This window comes from Athene noctua, chromosome 22, assembly GCF_965140245.1.
Source record: "Athene noctua chromosome 22, bAthNoc1.hap1.1, whole genome shotgun sequence".
Taxonomy (NCBI): domain Eukaryota; kingdom Metazoa; phylum Chordata; class Aves; order Strigiformes; family Strigidae; genus Athene; species Athene noctua.
In genome coordinates, this window is record NC_134058.1 from 449,388 (window position 1) to 467,091 (window position 17,704).

Sequence of the window (17,704 nt, forward strand, 5' to 3'; positions counted from 1 at the left end):
GCGCAGGGGGCTGAGGGAGGCGCAGGACCAGGGCGCTCGGCACCGCGGCGATGCTGGAGCTGCCCCAGCAGCCGCGTCAGCTCTCACTGACCACGGCTGGGAGAGGCCGGGGCAGCCCCGGCGCTGGGATCAGCTGGGCAGCAGCACCTGGGCGGCCTCCCACCGCCGAGTACCCGCGCAGAGGACGGAGGGACGTGCACGAAGATTTAACTCTGCACACACGACGCACGCTAAAGCCCCCCAGTGCTGCACCCAGGTTTGTGTTACACCAGGAAAAGTTAACGTTGGAGGGACTGCCGCTGGGAAATGAGACTTGTCGGGCCTCTGCTGCAGCAACGGCGTGTCTTGTCTCCCCTGACCTTGCCGCAAACTGCAGTCGCCTTTGAGACGCGTCTCCCCCCGCAACAACCGTAGCCAATGACTGCCGCACGGTTGTCTCGCTGTTTGCCTGCGCGCCGTAACGGGTGCTGCCGCCTGTGCAGGGCGACGGGGAGGTGGAGGCAGCTCACCCCGCCCGGGGCTGCCCAGTGCCTCCGGGGAACTGTTCATCTGGGCCCGGAGAAGGCGCGTTTCCTTACGGAGCGGGAAGTCGCCGGGAAGTCCAGCGGATGAGGCAGGGAGGGCAGGGGAGCGGAACGCAAATCTGCGTTTGCTCAGCTGCACCTCGGAGGAGCTCGCCGGCTCCCCGCTCCCCCCCAGCCAATTTACTCGGGGAGATCGGGCTCTTCTCCAGATAAGCACATTGACTTTAAAATAAAGTGCGTGCCAACAGCTGCAGCACCGAGACTGGAGCAGACAGAGATGTGGCGCTGAATGATAATTAAATACGTTTTCATCATCTGTCATTTTTTACTGCAGGTGCTGGTGTAATAAATCCAAGCTTGACTCTTTTGTCAGCTGGCAGCGAACACGTTTTAACGCCAAATCCCAGGGGATGAATTCAGAGTCTCTTGGCCTTGCACAGGGGAGGAGCTGCCTCTAACACGCCAAGCGGGTAACTTACACCCAATTGCTTTCATAATACTTTTATTATTTTGGTGATACGTCTGTGACGCAGCGTTTCAATCCGCTCCTACGGGCCATGGGGAAGGCGAACACCTCTGCCGAGGCTCCCCAGCGCGGCGCCCGAGCCCCTCCCCTCGACCCTCCGCGATTTTACGGCATCTCAGTGCGCCTGGGGCCGACTACGGGTATTAGGATTTTGGTCAAAGAGGAAACAAAGTCAAGGGAAAAAGGCAAACAGACAGAATTTGCAAGTTAATTTAATTAGAACAACTGCGACTCAGCAAATGAAACATTTAAATGAATATGCTGTAAACCCAACTTGTAAATCCAGGGCGTGGTGAAGGAGCAGCTGTTTTCCTGAAGATGGATGCAAACCCCTCGTAACCCAGCTCGTGGAAAACAGCCGGAGACGCTGCTGGGGCCTCGGCGTGAGGCACCTGCGAGGCCGCGCCAGCCCGCAAGCGCACGGACACCACAGACCTCGGCCCAGAATTCCCGGAGTGAGATACGGCCCGTCCAGCCCTGTGCGGCCGGGGAGGGGCGAGCGGAGCTGGACACGCGGCCACCGCCACCCGGCCAAAGGGATTTCCTTGGAATGCTGCAGTTTTCTACCAATTTTGAAAAATGAAACTTTTCGGGGTCTCTGCCACAAACCAAAGAAACAGAAGAAAGATGGAGAAAAATCTCCCGGTGCCTTTGCTGGGCTCCTCCACTGGAACCGATCACCGTGTCCCAGCCGCCTTCCGCCGAGCGCATCAGCTCGAAGTGCCCGACGCCGTCGCTGGCAGGAGGGAGCTCCCGGGCAGGGACCCCCGGGCAGGGACCCCCGGGCAAGGACCCGGCGCTGCACCCTGCCCTAACTCCAGCCCCCCTTCTCTCTCGGGGCAGGACGAGCCCCAGCGGAACCGGCTGATTTTGCTCCGTGTGCAGCAGCCTCCAGTGACCTGTCATTTCATTCAAGGTCACAAAGGGATTTCTGCCTGTTACCTTGGCAGTTAACAAAAAGCCAGCAAGAAAAGACCCTTCCAAACTTCTCCCCCAACTCCCTTTATCAAAGAAAACAAAACCAGCAAGGGTAACAACAGCAGGTATTTGTGGCTGGGCAGACTGACGCGGGAAATGAAACCAGCCTGGACGCTCCGGCTCCTCGCGCGCCGAAGTCAGCCCGAAGGGCCGTTTGCTATTTCGGGGTGGGGGTATTTTCAAAGCCCTGGAACTTTATCTGCAAGATGTCGAAGCCTCAGTGATCCCCCCGTTGCATCCCCCCTCTGAAGAAACAGATTTTCTTTTTTCCCAAAACCACTGCAGACGAGTTGTTAGGTGAACTCTACTGGGACACGATGTCCAGTTTATTGCTTCCCCCCTTTTCCGGGACTGGGCCAGGACTTTCCACAGATGCTAAAATAGGCGGCTCCTTTGCATCCCTCTGTTGGCAGCACAGGGACCCCAGGCTGGGCAGCAGCAGCTTCTGCAGCGAGTCCATCCACAGGAAGGAAGATGCTAACACTGACCCCTGGACGCTGCAAAGGCAACGACCCCGTGCAAGCCCTGCAAAGGGCAGAGATAAGCTCCCTCTTCTCCCCAGGAAGATAAGCACGGTAACAAATACCTATGAAATAAAGCCAAACCTGGCAGGCTCTTGCGCAGGAACTCATTCCGAAAGTTGAAATACTGAGTTTCTATTTTTCCAAATGAAGCACTTAATCCCAATATTCGCTCTTGCAAGGAGTAAACTATATTGTTTTAAAGTAGATTTATTATTTTGCTGTAAGCTTTCTTCCCTCTGGCTTCCTCAGGCCGCCGAGACAACGCACAGACCAGGTACAAACTGGAGTGCTGGGGGATGCTCCTCCCCAGGGTTGCCAGCCCCGGTGCGGGGCTCCGTGGGGACGGGCACCATCCACGGGCTCGGGCTGGCGCCAGCACCGAGCGTGAGGGGGAGGCTGAAAGGCCGGTGGAGAACGTTCTGCCGGGTTTCCCTGCCCCGCGCTGGGCAGCTCGGCCTGACGGGGGCACCCAGCTATTGGCAACGCCAGCACTCAAGATAATCAGAGCCGGACCACCAACAGTGCGAGCCTGAAAATTTCATTTATCCAGACAAACCTACGTTACTGCAGTTATCTTTAAGGTGGCAGGAACTGTGTTTACGGAGTATTTGTAGGTGCCTCTCCGAATCCAGCTGCCCCGAACGGCATCTCCCTCCCGACAGCTGGGCTGGTCAGAAACACACAGGTAAAAGCTTCGGCAGCGCTCTCGGTCTGACAGGACTTACTGTGCTTTCAGCCTGAAAAAATACTGGTTTTTATTTGTGGTAACTAATGCATCTGAAGGAACAAATAACTGTCATTCCTGCCCTCGCCACCGACGTGGGCACGGGCGGCTGCTTTTGCACCTGCGATGGTTTCCATCCATACTCACTTGATGCTTTGAGTTTGGCCTGTTACTTTGCCAGCAGTACTTGTGTCTTGGAGCAGTAAAATGCCTTTTTTTTTTTTATAAAATGGAATTAAATTTAAGCATAAATAAAGAGACCAAGTGGCTACAGAAGAGTGGAACCCCCTCCTGTGTAACAGGAACCAAGCATGACGCAGCGCTGCCCTGCAGCCCCCTGAGCGAGCGCCCTGCTTCAGCGCACTCTCCGGAGCAGCAACAGCCTAGCGCCGCCAGAGCCGCCGCGCCATCTCCAAATGCAAACCCCCAGGAAAAGCTGCCACTCAACTTGCAGGTGGTAGTCACAAGCACTCAATTTACAACACGTTTACAGACCTCTCCCCATTCCCCAGAGCGGGAAACCACCCCGAGGAGGGGTCTCGCCGCTCTGCCCGCAAACCTGCCGCCCGCTCGGGGCCGGTTATTCGCTTTCCCTGACGCCAGCGCCTCGGCACCAGCTCCAGCTCGGGGCAAGCGGCACCAGCGGCCACCTCCCTGTCTCGGGGAGGGGTGAACCAGCCTCTTGCCACCTCCTCAGAATTGCGCCCCGGCCTTTCCCTTCCCCAAGGTCGGCAGCGCACGCCTCCCACCGCGGAACCGGCCGCGACTCCGCAGCCCTGGGGGCTGCTGGCGCCTGGTTTAAACAAAAGCACGTCTTCCTTTCATTATAAATGTTCCCATGGATTAAAGATTTGGATGCCACAGCAGAGCAAGTTAAACATTTACTTTCTATTAAAACATCTAAATGAGGAGATTAAAAACTGTTTTACATCGAACAGAAAAGCAGTCAAATCAGCACAGGAGCAGCTTAGCGAGCAGCTGAAGCCAAGGCGCTCTGACGCTGAGAGGTAATCAATTGAAGGAGGGAGGGATTTCTTAAAACTACTCAGGAAGGGAGGGAAAAAACCCAACACATACATTTGAAAAAAATCTTTCAATTCTCTCTCCCAAAGCCTTTCCGCTGCCAAGTCTAACAGGCTTGCTTCAGCAGACAGATCTTGCCCCAGATTTTCCCGTAAAATATTTTCACAGCTTATTATTCTATTTAGCACCTTGTGTGCTTAAGCTCTTTTGTTTATTTTTCATTGGAGAAGGCAGAAGGAAAGGGCCCTACAGAATAGGTAAGGGTGTTCCTGACTGACGGCGGCTGTGTGGAGTAAGGGCAGCTGGGGGTCACGGAGGTGACGCGCATGACACAGCAGATCGGCCTAAAGAACCGACGCTCTCATTTTCTAGCGTCCAAACAGACACTGCTGGAAACCACCAACCCTACGGCTGGTCACTGCTAGGCCGAAGTTCCTGCGGGAAGCAGACAGCCTCACTTTACAAAGCCAGAATCCGAGTCTCCGTGCAATAACCCAGCCGGACAGCGGAGGGGTACGGGGCGGCTCCGTTCCAGCCCCACGCTGCTGCCGGGCTCTGCCCTTCCACGGCCTTCCCCAGGTCAGCGCCGTGACGATCCTTCCCGGCAAAGGACTCGGCAGATGCGATCTGACAGGTGCCAAAAACGCCAGATCACACAAACCCTCTCTGCCGAGCAGCCTCCATCCTACATCCGATACCCCAAATCTGGTACAGAACAAGCCCGGGGGGCAATGCCCACCCGGCCAGCGGTGAACCCCCCCGGGGACTCACACACGGACCCCAGCTGCCCAGTCTAAGAGGGATGTATTCTTAATGGCTACTAGATTTGAAAACCCCACAATAATACAGCTCTAATCAGTTTATCTCATTACCATTAAAAGAAAGAATCAGAGCACCCATATTCCATAGAGCAGAACTAGATTTAATCCCCCCACGTGTTTTAGAGGTCATTCCAAAGATAAGTCTCTATTTTAATTATAATCCTTGGTTTAAAAAGTTTATTTAAATTTTAAAAAAAGTGAAAAGCAATAGAAGGAAGCAGGGTGGAGGGCAGAGTGGAAGCGTGAGGCAAAGGACACAGGCCACAACTCCCCCTGGGCTGCGGATTTTTGGTTTTTGGGGTTATTTTTAATGATCAGACTTAATTTCTGTCTGAAGCAGCACCCCAGCTGTAGATAGCAGCATGTGGGAAATGCTGTTTAACTGGCCTTGTCAAATAAAAGTATTTGGCCATGAGTATACCCTGTACCAAAGGAATAACCCCTTTTACATAAAATATTTCGAAGAAAAGTTTGCAGCTACGATCTAAAGAGAGCTAGCTCTGTTACTTCTCATTAGCCTTTCTGATCACGCTGAGCGAAACGGTCTCATTTACAGTATTTTAGGGCAGAACTTATGTGGATGAAATATTCCATGTACAGATGGGAAAGTAGATGGGTGGCTCCAAGGCAGCGAGAAGCCACGCGGCCCGCTGGCCACGGGAGGGTCCCGGCTCTCTCGGCGAGCGGGAGGCGGGTAACGGCCCCGGGACACTCTGGGAGGTTGCGGGTCGGCTTCCTCGGGGTCGTCACCCGCAGCCCCGACACCTCCACGGGCAGCGCGGAGGCAGCGAGGCGGCGCCCAGGCCGGGCCTCTGCCCGCGGCCCTGCCAGGGGACAGCTCAGCGCTGCCCTTGCCGCAACGACGCAGCATTGCCTTCCCTATAATCGCCGTTTCCTCAAAACTCTGATCTTCCCTGCAAAATCTGCACATTAAATGCCTTCACAGCACCCTCCTGTGGGGATTCCGCGTCCGTACAGAGACGGGGGCAGCTAGAAATGGGGCACGCGAAGGAAATCCTCCTCCTCCTCCTCTGGGGGCGCGGGCAGGGACAGGCAGGACGAGCTGCCTTCGCCAAGCCTGCCAGGCTGTCCTGCCCGCACCGCCGCCTCCCCGGTCGCGGAGCGGGGCCGGGGTCACGGGGCGACGCTGAAGGCACCGTGGCCACCAGCCCCGGCACCGTGGCCACCAGCCCCAGCGACGGGGCCCGTGGCCAGCACCCGCACCGCAGCCCTCCTCCGCTCGGCGTGCACCGCCCGAAACCACCCAGCGTCAACGTCTGCAACTCACTGATTCACAAAGTAATGACAGGTAATTTAAAATTTAAAATTAAAAAAAAGTTAAAGCAGATTTTCCTGTCGTCACCACTGACAAGTAGAAACGCCACCTCAGCTATTTCACTGGGGTTTGCAATTCCTGCCCAAACGGGCCACGTTGATGTTTAAGAACCTGCTCTCAAAACTAGAGAAATCTCCAGTGAACAGCACGTTATTTTGGAATCACGTTTTAATACTTGAGGTTTTGTGGTGATGCTACATTTTAATTCAGATCCTCAAAAGCATTTTTATCACACGCTACAGCAGTTTTATGCAAGGCTTTGCCGCCACGATGAAAACCAGACAGTTCACTAATTTCTAAGAGGAGGAAGACTTGAAAGAGTTTATAATTATTATGTTACTAAACATTAAAGTTTAAAAAAGTTCACATTACTTACACTGTTGATTTACAGCATGCAGAGTGATACTGAGATACAGGAATCCCAGCTATCACACACCTTCCCACTTTTTGCAAGAACGCTGTAAAAAAGAATAGATCTCAAATCTGAACTATTGATTAACCTTTAGGTTACGCAGTAATTTAATGTGCCTCACCATGCAAGACCTGCGGAGTGCACACAGATCGATTCACTTGTGCAATAAGTGCACGTGCAGTAAGAATGTTTATGTGGCATTATTCACTTTTGAAGCATCTCACACCAACTTAATTAATCTTAATAGATGACGCCTCTTTAGGACCTTAATAGATGATGCTTCTGTAGGAATGAACCAAGTTTTTTGCTGCCCAAATCAATAAGATTTTTTAAAAAAATCCAACATGACTATTAGGTGAGGTGCACAGACACACAGCTACCTGGTATTTCAGATGCTTCGTGAGGCAAGAGTGATCCTGGGAGGGACGGTGTTCCCTCATTTTCCTTCACCTCCACCCAACAAGACAAGTTCTTCCCATGCCCGTGTTACCAGTAACAACCGTTTTCACGTGTCTGCAGTCACAAGCTGCTACCTGCCGCTGGCACACACAAGCATCCTGTCGGGAAAACCTCCTTGACCAAGTCAAGAGCCAAGAGACAAAAGCACCAAGTGCCCCTTTGCCGAGGTCGAGGGGCGGGCGGGCTCCCCCAACTCTGGTCACGGGGGGCATCGTCCGTGCAGCCACGGGGCATGTGAAGGGAAAGAGCAGCACAAAATCTGGGGGTTGAGCACACAGGCTGGCGTCCGGCACGGCCTGTGCATGGAAACACCTTCACCAGAGACCTGCTGGTTCAGGGCTGGCACAAAGTTACGTTTCCAGACCGGACTGCAACCTGTGTCATGGTAGATGTGTGCACATCTAGAGAGCAGGAGGATTTTCAGTTATGACTTCAAAAGTTTTAAACCTAGTAGCTTTGGAAAAAACCTGTACTGGAACCATTTGTCTCCTTTAGTTATCCCCAAACAGAACAGTAATGCAGTAACCTGCGTTAGATGGACTTTGCATTGTCAACAACTGAAACACTGCGAGGATGTGACACAGTCCCGATTGTTTTCAGCACGTCGAATCACTTAAAAATAAACTGTCAGAGATGAGCATCTACTTTGGCAAATTCAAGTGCAAAACTGCAATTAAAAACTGCCTTCCCGTTGCTGGAAAGCCTTTTCAGATTATCATACTGGGCAATAACTAAACCCTCCTCTACAAAGTTAAAAATTCACGGCAATCATGAAACGATGAGGAAGGAAGAGCTGCTCGGCGTGTCACCTCCAGCTTGCTACCGAATTCTGAAGACGTGACTGAGATCTGCAGCTGCTCTCCCAGGGCAAAGAACGAGGCTGGTGGCAAGCGGGTGTGTGGAGGCGAGGGCTGAAACCAAAAGGCAGAGTGAGTAGCCGTGGCAGAACAGAGCAGGCAGGGACTGCAGCAGGACGAACCCCAAGAACACGATTTTTGCTGTTACTGTGTGTCCAGGGAGGGCTGGTGTTTGGTAGGAGCCTCTCATCGTTATCGGATGTACGACATCACTCATGATTACTACAGTCAGAACTACAGCATCACCCGGGCAGCAGCAGCAATATTTTCTGGATGAGAACACTCCATTTCTACCTTAAAGAATATCAATTCCTCTTCCAGTACCCGGCCTTGCTTAGTGGATAGTAGAGCTATTCCCAGCTACAAAGAGAATCTGCCCGAAAAAAATGGAGAAAGGCAAATAAAATGTTTGATACTAAAGTCTTGCAAGCTGCAGTCTTTGACAGGAGGGGAATAACCTCGAGAGCTGGAGGACAGCTCCCCTCGCGTCAAGGTCAGCTCTGCCAGAGGCGGGAGGCCCGGGGGGGCCGGGCCCAGCCCCGCCGCCCCGGCACACAGAACCGTTCCCAGGCTGCTCGCTTCGACGCGTCTCCACGAGGAAAAGCGCCTGCCAGAGCACAAACCCTTGTCATCAGCTCACACGTGGATCTAACCACCACGTTAGTCATTTCCCAGCCTCTCACCAGCCTACCGCCCTGCTGACGCACGAGGACCGAGGGAGACGGAGTTAATAGACTGACTGGGCTGAGAAAGCACCGGCGGTTCTCATCAGGATTTACACGCGGGTGCCGCGACACCTTCCCCCTCCAGGTCCCTCGCAAAGAACGGAGAAAGGCAAGTTGTAGTATTTGTTTCATATGTTCATCACAACAGGAACATCACCCAGATCGAGACTAGGTCCAAGTAATAATCACTGTAATTAGCACTTCATTCATATAATTACCAGCAGACCCCATAACATTTTACAATGGAGGTAATTACCCATATTTTACAGCTGAGGAAACAGATACAGTGTAGGTGAATAACTTAAAAGAAATCATCAGTAAATCTGTGGCACAGCCAGAGACTGCAATTATCCTTATTCCCAGCCAAGGCTCTCCCCCATAATCCATGCTGAATTCACTTCTGTCTTGTGGGAAGGAATCCAGAGAAAATAAACACAAACTGGAATTTCCAATGTCTAGAAGAGCTGAAAAGCAGACAAGCCAAACCTGAAGGAGAAATAAAAACACATTTTTATCACCGAACATTTTCTCACCAGAGGTCTGCAGCTAAGAGCAAAGGAAAGACAGAGGACCCTAGCTCCAGCACACACAAAGCCAAACGCAGGGTCTCGACAGCTACAGGAGCTCTACTTCTGTAAGCAGAGTCAAAGCAGAAGCACAAGACGGAGCGGGGGACGGCTGCCCAACGGCGCCAGCTTACCCCTCCAGCGATCAAAGACCTCAACGCACCTCAAGAACCTCAAGATTAAAGCAACAGCAGTAATTAAATTATTTAAGGACTTCGCAAAACAATATACACGCAGAGCAGCAAGCGGGGTGAGAAGCCTGGGAAATGCACCCCCAATCCCAGAGGAAAACTCCCCAGGAAGCCGGCGGCCAGGGCACCCGCCCCCGGCATGGCCCCGCCAGGCTGCAGCGGCACCCGGCTCTGCCCCCCAGCAGCGACGCCCCGCGCTCCAAGCACGACAGCAACAGGATTCTCGCCTAGAAGCCGCCAGCCCTAGAACACACCAGGAGGGGATGGCTGCCCATTTGTGAAGTGTACTGCGTACAGCCAGATTCTGTACAGAAATCTGTGTGTTTTCTCAGACACAGACTTTGGGGGGGGGGGGGAATCTGTCCTGTACGCTTTTTTATCCTGCATGTTTGGATGAGTTTTATTATTAATAGAAAAAATAAAACAATGTTTGCTTGTGTTGACTGATACATCTGTTTCTCAAAGTAGTTGAGACCGAAGTGAGCAATTTGTCTGATGCCTATGTACGTTTTATTAAATGAGCATCACGTGCAGATGATTGATACACGAGCGGGTCTGTCGGGCTGAACAGAGCCCATCAGGTTAATCTGACCCCAGATGCATTACCTGAACTGCAAGACATGCAATGTTCTACAGCGAGTAAATGTGCCAAGTATTTCATTTCAGCCATTTAGCCTTATGTTAAGGTTAGCATATAAAAGCATCCAGCAGTAGAAGATATTGCATAAATTTCAAAATTAAGACTTGTTTCAGGAGTGGATGCTGTCAATATTCTGGCTTTGAATAACAGAAAAACCTCGTAAGCAGGAACAAATCTCTCAATAGAACATTCTCTTAATATTTAAACAGATAAATGTTTTGCTTTGCCAACATTTTGCAGCATTTGTATAGTTCTTTGATTAAGTGTTTGAAGAAAACATGTATTTTAGTCCCTGTTCAGTAAAAAACAGGGTCGGTAAAATGAATTAAGTTCCATCACCTCTTGCCATAAAATGGACAGTTGTTGCTGGTGTTGCCCACTGTCATGCAGTGACACCGCAGCAGAAACCCGAAGACTTTAAGTCTGGATAAACGGCAATGCTACTGCCTGTTAACAAAGCAGTTTTCCTTACTAATATTTACTGTTGTTTATACAGAAAACTGAGAACAATTCCTATCCTCCCTTTCCAAGGGCTCCACCTCCTCCTCGCTCAGCAGCTCCAGCCCCCTGGAAGCCCATGCAGCAGCGACACAGGCATAATCCATATTCATTACACTGATTTCTGTGAATAACCATCTGCATCTACCAGAGTACTTGGAAAGATCATGAAAAAGATAACATGCATCATCCCGTGTCACCCAAACAGCTTGTGAGATTCACCCAACTACTGCCATCACTAGAGCGCTTACCTTAGGGAAGGCAGGGTGGACACGACAAAATATCTCCTGAAACAAGAAATTCTAGCCATCTTCCAACCTCGTGTGTTTTTATATTATTGACTCCAATTCCCAACATCAGACATTTTTATTCCATCACTTTTTTTTCCCTCGCTATTTGTTCTACCAAAAGGCAGCTGAAAGCCAGCCCTCTGCACAAAGGAGGGAGATTCCCTTTGGTTTCCAGATCTCTAAATACAGGGTTTTTTTAAAATTGCTTTCCTAGAAAGTCAAGGCATCCACATCTAACTGCTGCTGATATAAACATGTGTTACAAGGAGGAGAAAAATAGTCTTCAAGGAGTTTTCTTGGGCAAAATGAGCATTTTTTTTTCCACTGAGTTTTAAAACCCCTGTTCTGAAGACTGGAGAAACAGCTCAAGATGTTGCTGGAGCATCGTACTTCTCAGGCTGACAGGCAGCATTAAAACAGAGTGAAAGCCAAATCCCAGCTACCCAAAACACGCTCGATGTAGGAGCGGCAGCCTTATATACCAGAATTGATGACTCTAGGCCTACAAAAACGATTACAGCTAAAATTTGGAACAGGAGGGGAAATGGAAAAAACCACCTGAATACTTCAAACACTGATGTAGGCTGTGATTGTCCACCTCGGCTCCTAACCACTGGCTCAGAGAAACACGTACATCGACACGGAGGAGATACCGGTCAGCAGAATCTTGTGATCACTGTTTTTGACTGCCACGTTATTTTAACAGGTGACTCTGCAAACACAATGAAGGGCAGTTTAAAAACAGAGATCTTGCTATTTAAGCACGAAGATTAGTGCTGGAAATAACCATTTTCTCAAGCACGGATGCTAATTAAAAACAGGAGATGCTTCCTGAAGCAGACTCTGGCGATGACGGTGCATCCCCACTGCTCAGGGGTAAAACCTGCTGGGGCTCACCCCCCCGCGCCTTGCGGAGGGCTCGCGGGGACACCAGGCAGCTCGGGCTCAGCCCTGGGCTCTGCAGCACCCCCGGCAAACACCGCGGCGGGGCCTGCTGCCACCCGTTTCGCCAGGGAAAGTATCAGCAGGAGGGTTTTCAGATGGGCTTCGGGCTCCTCCGAAAGAGGCCAGACACGGGCAGCGGCCAGGTGAGGTCAGCAGAGCCGACTTTAACAGGTGAACAGCTCACAGCAATTTTAATCTGTAGTTCTAATGAACAATATAAAGTTTTATAAGCATCAACAAGGCTCAGAGAAGACCTAAATCCATTTCAGTGCTCATTTAGCAGCTTCATCTGTGTGCAATTAAAACTTCAGCATTTAATGTTAGAGAATAAAATAATGAGACACTTAAAAAATAATCTGTACTTCAGTGGGCCATGCTCAGTAGATTTTGTATGATCATTTACAAGATAAAAATAGAATCTGGCCAAAATCTGTCTTATACACCGGGACCCTTTCAAAAGGAAAATGGAAAAGAAACAGCTACTCGACTCGGGGGGTTTTACTATCCAATGTACCCATAACGCTGCTTCTTTAAGAACATCCACGCTTAAAGCACATCTCAGAGCATTGATAACTTTCCTTTTGGCTACAATGATAATGTAAAAATAACTGTAAATTGACTTTCAATTGAGATTTTCATTTTGGTCTAAAGCCTAATCTTTTATTAAAATAGCTATCAGTATTAAGCTGATGGTTAGGAAAAGTTATCTTCAGGACAGAGAACAAAATTTTAACAATAAAGAATATTTCTTATTCATAAGAGTATCTTAAATGCTCCCATGATTACTTTCAGCTATCAAAATGTGACCGGGATTGGGGGGATGCGGGACGACCAGTGTATGTTTTTACTGACCAAAAGAACTGTAGAGAAATGCAAATTAAAACCAAAGATGTACAGAAATATCAAAATAAATTAGATTTAATACCGGGAGAACACAGGTCAAAAAATGTGATGTGCCATACAAGAAACATATACACAGTTAAACTTAAAAGAAGCAAAACCCAATGAAAATTACATACTTTATTTTTTTTAAACAACTGAAATAATTTTTATTAAAGAAAAGCCAACATTACATATCTCCATTGAAAAAAGAAAAAAAAAAAAAGACAAGACATTTGGGGAGGTCAAAGAACGCTACAGTTTAAAATGATGAAATGTTACAGCTTGCACACCAAAATTAAAAATGAAATGAAATTAAAAAAATGAAATGGTTACCAAAGTAATGCAGGTCAAGGGATCAAAGGTGAAGGGTCACACATTATTAAAAAGAAATCCAAAAGGGCGTCTGCATCAAGATCTCTGCAAAACAAAGGAGCTTCAGTGAGTAAAACCAGCACCTCCCGCGGCATCCCACCACAGCTCTCGCCATCCACACCCAGCAGCGTCCTGCCCCCGCCTGGGCACCGCCTGCCGCCACCACCACCCTGCGGCGCCGCTCCTGCGCCCACGGCCTGCTTCTCTACCGAGATTTTGGCTTAGGCCCTCCCTGGGAACGGCCTCTACAAGTCCTCCCATTTCCATGCCGGTGCGTTCGTTCCTCGTTAGACGAAATGGGGTTTCGGAGCTGGGGACAGGGCCAGCAGGGCCCGAGGGGCCGCGCCCGCCCCAGCACGGCGGGTCCCTTCGGCGGGAGCCCGCTGCCTCGGGAGCGGCACGCAGGGCCTCGAGATCGCCTGCTCTCGGGGCGTGACGGGCCCTTCCTAACTGCGGAAACGCAGTCATTACTGACACACAGGCAGGCTGAACCCCCAGCATCATCACGTATTGCTTGAACGCTACAATAAAAAAGTAATTCCAACGTGGTTACCAAGACAAAGGCCTCCCCTCCTGGAATTTCAATTACACAGAAGCTATAAAGAAAACCTTTGGTACCCAGTTCTGAGCAAGATGCAGTCAATTATCTATACTAAATTTATGCAGAAAGTGTAACATTTACATCAGATAACTTGAGGAGAAAGGCACCCACCAAGGGCACTACAACCCCCCATCCCCGCACCCCTCCCTGCCTGGCAAGGCGTTCAGTCTGGGCACTCTTCGCCCCGGGCCGAAACACCTTCACGCTTGAAGCCGAGGAACAAGCCCACCCACAGGACCGTGTCTTTGTACGGCCACGAGGCCGCCCGGGATAGAAAACCACCACATTCAGAGCTGTAGTGCAACGATCTGACTTGCCTGTATGTTCTTCCAGAAAACACACGGCATCTTTCCCCATCACTCCTGCTTTACATACCGCAGCCAAGAACCCGCTGGAGAAAGAAGGACAATCTGTATTTTTAATGTCCCCCCTCAGCACCGGTGCCTGGCAAACTCTCCTGCTAAAGCTACTGCCATGTGTTGGAACTGATCACCTCCAGTTTCTGTGACCCCAACCAAGACATCAGCTTCCCTGCCGGTATTGTGCCCGCGCCGAGGCCGGGCCCCGCATCGCCCTCCAGGTCTGTACCACCACCGCGCTTCGGAGGGGAGCGATTCGGAAAGCAAGCGACAGAAATAATTCCACAACAAAGACACGGCTTCGCAGTGACTCAGCAGCTCACTAAGGCGACTCCCCCGATCAGGAAGCCCCCGTACTCAGGCAGGGCGAGCGCTGGGGAAGGCGGGCAGCCGGCCGGGGCCGCCCCGCCGCGGGCCCGCGCTGTGGGTGCTGCACCCAGTGCCAGCCCGACACTCCCCCCCCCCCAGCTCCGGCAACACAAAGTCTGCACAAAAACGAGTTTTACGTAACTCCGAGAGCATTTTACCCAGGGGATGGCAGCGGGCTCGAGGCTGGCTAACTCCCTCCTGCTGCCAGCCGGCCGCTCCCCTGGTCAGGATCCACAGCCACGTTTGCAAGCTGGGTACAGACTCCAATTCCAAAGGAATGAACACAGACTTTTGGGGGTTTTTTTAAATTTCTCCCCTATTGCAACAGATTTCTACCCTCTCCCCCCAGGCACATTTTGTTCCCCCCAATGATCAGTCCTTTTGCAGAAAACAAATTGGCTTCACTCTCCGTCCTTTTTTTTCGTAAGTACTACCCCCGCATAACATCTTCGTTTTTATTGGCACTAATTTTTCCTTCATATCTAGTTTTTCGTTTTCATCTAAATCCCCTGATTTTTCTTTTCAAAAATGAAACAGCCACCCTTGGAAGTAGCGAACATGAGACCAAGAAGACAGGATTTCAATCACTTACAAAATGTAATATCCTCAGTTTCCATTCATTCGACAAGTGAACCAATTCATTTGTGTTTATATATGCCAGTCCCTGGCAGAGACACACTTAAATTGGCTTTGTAAATTGACTTTGTTGTAACATTTTCCTTGTAAAATGCAGTACAAAGTACAACTCACATAACACACCAGTGAGTATTTTACTCAGTGCTGGGCAAGCCAGAGATCCAAATACGTGATGCCACGGTACCTACCAGTACTGTTGGTGTCCCTGCAGACAAACAGCTAAATAACAACTAAATCAATGCACTCTGCTAATTCTCTCACTTTTGAAGAAGGGTTTACATAGCTGCTAACGCCAAGTTTTCACTCCCCCTACACCTGATTCCACGTTCTCTTTTGATACTACACTTCAGCGTAGCCATGTACCATTAACGAGGATGAGCCCCAGCAGTCGATGCAGGTTAGGAAAAAGCACACCAGTTCATCAACTGGAGTAAATTATATTCCACCTTATTTTCCTGCATTCCTAGAGCAATCTATGATAGTTTTTCTTTTTTTTCCTTTTTTTTTGTGTGTGTTAAGTATATGATAGACCAAGGGTTCAGAGAAGAACAGGTGTCTGGATGCGCATTCGTTGCTGCTGAACTACAACTGTCCACTTAACACTTTCGGTAGAGGACCCTGGAGGCGGCTGATGTGGCAAAGAAACAGAAAGTCCCTTCCATCTGAAGGAGCCACTGAGGTTTGCTGGTTCATCCCTGAACCAAAGAGCCGTTCCCACCTGCCCCGTCCCTCGGTGCCGCACACAACCGGCGCACCCGCTTCCCCAGCGCCGCGAACACAACCAGCTGCACCTCGACGTACCGCGGCCCGAGGGCGCTCGCCGTACAGCCTGGCGGAGGCACGGCCACGGGAGTCACCCAAGAGACGGGAATAATTCCACCCCAAACTGACTGCTAGAAAGTTTCAACATCTGCAAAAATATTCAGAGGTATTTTGATAGGTTACTAACGCCAAAAAGCCAGCAAGTTAAATACCATCAGCACTTTATACTTTGTGTATAATATACTAAAACTAATTATGAAGGGATTTTTTTCTTTAGCTATCATTAAGGGTAAAAAAGTTAATTTAATTCATTAAATCGAATTCACTTGGGAAAAAACCCAGGAGGGCTGTACATTATCCAAAACAATACATTTCATCTGTTTGCTATGCTTTACAGAATTCAATCTGGTCCCAGGCCTCTGACACATTAACTGCACAGAACTGCAAAATCAGCCATTTTTAAAGAGTTATCATTATACAATTACAGTGCTGGTCCTTATATTAAGAAAAGGGAAGGGGAAAAAAAGTTAGATTTTCCCAAGAGGAAGATGAGGAATCTCTATTAGAGCATGAACGGCATAGCAGGTATTACTGCTTTTGTTTAAAATTGCCAGGAATGGTAACCTTTCAATTCTGCTAAATCACCGAGCCTGTTCACAACATTTACTAATTATGTAAACATGACTGAGGAACTGCAAAAGCAAAGCCAATAGCAGATTTTCTGCTTTGTACATTAGGCAAAGCACAGAATTTCATTAATTTCACAAAATAAACCCATAATGAAGTGCTTCTGTTAAAGAGAAATTTCCATCTCGTTCACTGATCAGCCTTAAATCATAATCACACACAGCGAGAAAAGCCGCCCACACGTGCTAGACAGCGTCAGTCAGGTGTACAAACAGTTTACTCCTGACTCTGCTCTAGGCGGGGTGTAAACGTTCTTCCCCTTTGATTTCACTTTCTGAGCTTCTTCTTCTCCTTTAAAGAAAGCGGGTTTCCTGACATCTCCGTGGCGCCAGGAGGATGGGCAGGCTCTGGAGGCGCAGCGCCAGCGGCCGGTAGCCCAGGGCCCAGCTGGTGACCGGCTCGGGTGGGACGTTCCCGCCCGCCTCCGAGGGCCAGACGACACCTCCACCACCCCAACACGGGCGGGAACCAGCACCGCTGGTCTTCACGTTACAGACGCTCCAGCACCCGGCAAACATTTTGCCCTCAACTAGACACCTCCTTTCATTCACAAAACCTTACGTCCACGCGCTTCCTCCCCCGGCTCAGCACAGACCCAAGGGCAGCCCCGCGGGCCAGGGCGGCGGTGGCAGGAGGTAGCACGTGGGGCTGCTCCTCCAGGCGGAGCAGGAAGCAACAAAACTCCCAACAACAGCATTTGCCAATACCACTGTAATATTTTATAGTCTGGGATCACGTGGGCAGCAGGCAATTAGTCAAAATTAAATATTCTCATTGCTCTTGAGAGATCACAGAGCCGATGCAGACCGCGAGGACGTTCCAGCTTTGTAAGTGCTCGGGAGCCGCAGAGCTCTCACGACAACAGCCAGCCTCTGGCTCCGGGAAACTGCGCTTAAGCAAAACACATCTGAATTAACTTGAGCTTAATGGGGAGCATTAAACAAAATACACTGAATAATTTCACCGTCCTCAGGAAAAGGCAACGAGCGCTGTCGCT

At 50.1% G+C, this 17,704-nt stretch overlaps 1 protein-coding gene and 1 long non-coding RNA gene across 7 annotated transcripts in view; both read right to left on the reverse strand.

Annotated features, from left to right (window-relative positions):
- CAMTA1 (calmodulin binding transcription activator 1) overlaps window positions 1-17,704 on the reverse strand; it is a 293,026-nt gene that overhangs the window by 241,073 nt on the left and 34,249 nt on the right. The window lies entirely within an intron of this gene.
- On the reverse strand, window positions 9,061-13,340 carry LOC141969196 (uncharacterized). Its single transcript, XR_012635006.1, has 3 exons — window positions 13,255-13,340; window positions 11,653-11,806; window positions 9,061-9,395 (listed from the first exon to the last, which is right to left on the reverse strand). It is a non-coding gene; the product is annotated as an uncharacterized LOC141969196 (long non-coding RNA).